The following is a 5,138-nucleotide window of genomic DNA, read 5'->3' as shown; positions in this document are numbered from 1 at the left end:
GTTAAAATTTGGGCCATTTGCGGATCTACTTCGAATGACATTTTCTCTTGACTGTGAGTCACACTGTCCTACTCTTCTTAGTATCTCAAATTTGGTTGTTGTATACTGGCCACGAAGTTTAAAAGAACAGTAGAGATGGAGGAAAATAATATTTACTCCTATCAAATAGCATGGCCCTTGCTCTGTTAGTCCTCTGCAGTTGGAGGCCTGGCCAATCTGATCTGTAGTTGGGCTGGTTCTGAGCTTTGTCACAGGTATTTAGATTCAGTTCATGACTGGTTTCGTGAGTTTTAAGAGTGGAATCAGGACTTTTCTTTGTATATCTTGGAATCCTAGAGGTTGCAGGACCCTGGGAATTTCTCCCAGCTTCGCAGCCCAACCCCCAGCTTTCTAAACTGTGGGCCACCTCTTTGTGCTTTATAACCCAGCCAGGAACTTTTTTGGGGTTTTGGTGGCATTGTCTAGCTTTCAGTAGGCAGCTATAATGTACTCAGTAAAGGCCTGGTGTGCCTTGGGGTAGGGCGCTTTTCTCTCAGTTCTCCTTCTTTTCCCCCAGCTTCTGCATGCTGCTGCCTTGCACTAGGTGAAAGCCCATGCTCTTAGGAGAGGACTTCTGTCAGCTATGCTGCCCTGTACACAAACTTTACTGCGTCGCTGCCTTACAATCAATGAAATTCATATACCTTGGAGATTCTCTCTCATCACTCCTGCCTTGCTTCCACTTTAGCAGGCCACTTTCTTCTACTTGGGGAAGACTTGATGTACCTCTGGAGGAAATTTCTCAGCTTTCCTGCTCTGGCACCAACTTTTAGTGTACTACTCCCACGCACTCCAGTGCAGGCTGAGTGGGTACAGACTAGCTTTATTACTACGCACCTTGTGATTCCAATCTACTTTGCCAGCCCAAATAGAATCATTGAAAATTTGTTTGAAGATAGGCCTGTTTCTCCCTTCCTTTTTATGATCCTTCTAACATGCCCCTAGGGATGAAAGCAGCTGTAGGACTCCTCTACTAGGAAGGGCTTGATTCTTTCTAAACTGTAGTTAATGTAGGTGTTTTTGTTTTTGTTTTTTGTCTCATGGGTTCTCTGATGGGTATAAAGCAAATAAACAGAAACAATAACAAATCAAACTATGAACTTGTAGTGTTTCTGGCCTGTTCTCCTTGTTAGGGTAAGAGAGACAGACACTTGTAACTTTCTTCATCTTATATGGAAATTAAGTTTTTTCCCCTCATTAGGTGTTGTGCATTGTCCTCAGGGTATAGGTTGTTTATCTGTCAAAAAGTTACCTTAAATACACACACACACACACACACATTCCTTTTAAATATGGCTAAACAATGCTGTAAAGCCTCAAAGTTCAACATTCATACTCAGTGTGAATGAGCTTAAACTTTCCTTGATCTTCAAAAATGCCCTCTAGAATCTCCCATATTTGCGATGGAATTTTCATAATAAGTTTATTCAACAAACATTTATTTTGTACCTACTATGTGCTAAGGACTACTTCTGGACCTGGAGATACAGGATAAAAGTCCCATGGCGTTTAGATTCTAGTGGACTTAGGAACAATAGAAGGCTCATGATTTAGATGTGAGCGCCCCCGTGATATGCAAGTGCACATAGTCTAACATTTGAAACAGCTATTTCAGGAGCCAAATTATTAAGGATAATTTATTCCAGATCTCTGCTGGAATAAACAATGCTTCTGAGTTCTGTACAGATGAGTAGCCAGCAGCGAACTGCCTGACTACCTCGGTTTCTAGACATCTTTCAGCAAAGTCAGAGCTCCGCAAAGAAAGCTGAGTACTCGGGGCCTCTGTGCATTTTCAGGCACACCCTGGGGCCTCAGTCTAATGAGGGAATTACATTCTTTTGTGTGTAATTTTTCACTGGTGGCAGATTTAATGTGGATAATAATGCTCACTTAATAAGCAATACAATATAATTTAACAGAGGTTAGTAATTCAAGTTAAAATGAATTTTCATCTACAATTTTAAGAGTGTCGTGTATGATAGAGAAGAACAGTGGATGAAGAGTGAACCTAAAAATAGTAACATCTTGAATTATGTGTTAGTGTATTCATTTCTTTCACTTAAAGAGCTGAGATTATGAAAAGTGGAAAATGCATTTCATGGTAGAGACAATTTGGGTATAATATTAAGAGCTTAAACCAAAAGATTGTACCATTCACCTAACATATTGTAAAACATGAAATCATGTTTACTTACACAGTTTTAGCCTATCAACTAAACCAGCATTGGCAAATGTTTTCTCTAAAGGTCCAGACTATGAATGATTTAGACTAAGCAAACTATACAATTTCTGTTACAACTACCCAACAACTCTGCCTTTGTAGCATGAAAGCAGCCATAGACAATAGGTAAATAAATGAGTATGGCTGTGTTTTATAAAACTTTATTTACAAAAACAGGTGGTGGGCTGAATTTGGCTTGTGTGCCAACTCCTGAACAAAAAGTTGGGAGCAGTGGAGCTAAAATTAGACTCTCCACAAGAATTTACAGGTTATGCACAAAATGTGTTGATCTATGCCTGGCTGCAGGCTGTGTGTTATGCATTAATTATGACTATCGTGCGAATATTTCTAGACCTACATGATGGGATTTCTGAGTGGGTATCATATATCCACCCATACATCATGACCCTCTTCTTCAGAGTAGTTAGGGAGTTAGATCTCAGTAGACTCTGACGTAGTAGCTTTCCACTGGGTGGGGAAGAATTAATTAGATTAAGATCTTAAGTTATAGGTGTTTTCAGCACCATTCATTCATTCATTCAACCAGCACTATGTTGTTCATATCATGCTAGGATCTGGGAATACAAAGATAAATAGAAAATAATATCTGCTCCCAAGGGTTCACAGTCTAGTGACAGGAAGTGATGAAAAAAATAATTAGAGAGATTTAATAAATCCCATAGTAAAAGCAAGAACAAAGGACTCTGATATGGGAAAAGGGAAGCTCTCAACTTTTCCTGAAGATATTAAGAAAGACTTTGTGAAAAAGATGTCATTTATTTGGTCTTTAAAGTCTAAGTGTTTGCCTGGCAGACAAATCAGAGAGGGAATTCTAGGCAGACAGGCAATTTCATTTTACTTTCTTCACTTTTTTCTTACCCCTTGTCACTGGCTTCTGTCTCCACGACTTAAACTATTCTCTCTTGAAGGACACCATCCCATCACCTCTTTCTCAGGCTGCATTTTCTCCTTGACTCTTCTGCCTCATTTCACATTGTTAATCACTGTCTTCTCCTTGTCCATTAGTTTTTCTTCTTCTTTTTTTAAAACATATTCGTGCTTTTGGAAGATCACTCAGCTTGAAGTATGGAAAATAGATGATATCAGAGAGACTGGTTACAATTTTATTGTGTTAATTAAAGTAAGAAATGATAGGGCCTAAGTCCTACAGAGAGGGGAAGAGATTCTAGAGTTGACTCCAGTGAGCAGGGACCAATTGGATATTGCATTGTGGGAGGTGGATAAGGTATGACCCCACGAGACTGGGCTTGGTGTCTTAGAACCTTGACAGAGCAACTGACTTCTCTCTCAGAAATGCTTTCGCCCCTGGACACACTATAAAACAGAGCTAAAGATAATTTTACTCATTTCTTTAAATTATTTTTTAAATTGTCTTAAAATACACATAACATAAATTTTACCCTCTTCACCATTTTAAAGTGTACATTTCAGTGGCATTAAGTATTGATACACTCACATTGTTGTGCAGCCATCATTATCATCCATTTCCAGAACTATTTTCATCTTTTGTGAAACTGGAAGTCTGTATTTATTTTTTTAAAAAACCTCCCCATTCTCCTCCCCCTGCACTGCTGGCAACCACCACTTACATTCTGTCTCTATGGATTTGATTACTCTGGGTACCTCATACTAGTGGAATTACACAGTGTTTGTCTTTTGATGACTGGCTTATTTTACTTGGCATAGTGTCCTCGAAGTTTATCCACATTGTAACATATGTCAGAATTTCCTTTTTAAAGCTGAATAATATTCTATTATGTGTATATTACCACATTTTGTTTATCCATTCATCCACTGATGGACACTTGTGGTGCTCCCACATTTTGGATATTTACTTACTTTTTAAAGCTTAAAATAACTTTTGTGAGATGCTTATACTATTTCAAACTAAAAAATCTGCGAATTCTCAATATTTTAAAAAATGCATAAAGTTGTTATTTTTCACTAATTAGCTTACTGGAAAAAAAACGAGAGAGAGAGAGAGAGAGAGAGAAAAGCACAAAATTGATCTCAACCAGCACAGATTTCTCAAAATCTTCCACCTTCTATTTACTCTTTTTGTGATTTTCTCTGCCTTTCCCTTTCTTACCTTTTGTGATATAGTTAAGAAGAAATTGGCTGTTATATAACCCTTAGAATAGCCAACATATATAATGATTACTGTTTGGTAGTCAGAACTTGTTTTGTTTTATTTGCATCTTTGCCAAATAAAGCAAAGATGCATTGCTTCTTACATCCCAATTCTCTCATCTGGTTTCAGCATTCTTCTTCCTGAAGAACATTCAGCAGCTCTTTCAGAAAAGATCTAGTCAATTTCTCAGGCTTTGTTGCTCTGAAAGACTATTTTACCTCACTCTTGAATGAAAATAATAGGACTGTAGTTAGACACATCACAGTGAAACTTCAGAACACCAAGGACAAAGAAGTCTACACACTTAAGAACTTAGACGTAGACATTTGGCATATGACAGAAGCAGCATTACAATTAGTGGTCTTGGAGAAATTGGCTACTTAGGTAGACGAAAAACCTAAATGTAAAAAATGCAATATTATAAAAGTTTGGAAGAAAATAGAAAATAATATCTTTATGGTATTGGAATAGAGAAGTAGTTACTATTACTATATAAAATTCAAGAACATAAACCATAAAAAAGATATTAAGCTTAAATATCTTAAATTTTAAGAAAATCCACACAATACAATATACTAAGTAAAAAAGCAAGGCACACACTAGGATATTTGAATAGCACACAACAGACAATTACTACTGTGTAAAGACTTCCAACAAATCAATGAGAAAAAAATGATAACCCAAGAGAAAAAATGGGCAAAGAATGTGAATAGGCAATTTATAGAG

The sequence above is a fragment of the Mesoplodon mirus genome (assembly GCF_964341445.2).
Source record: "Mesoplodon mirus genome assembly, chromosome: 17".
In the NCBI taxonomy this organism is placed as follows: domain Eukaryota; kingdom Metazoa; phylum Chordata; class Mammalia; order Artiodactyla; family Ziphiidae; genus Mesoplodon; species Mesoplodon mirus.
This window is presented reverse-complemented; position numbering follows the sequence as displayed.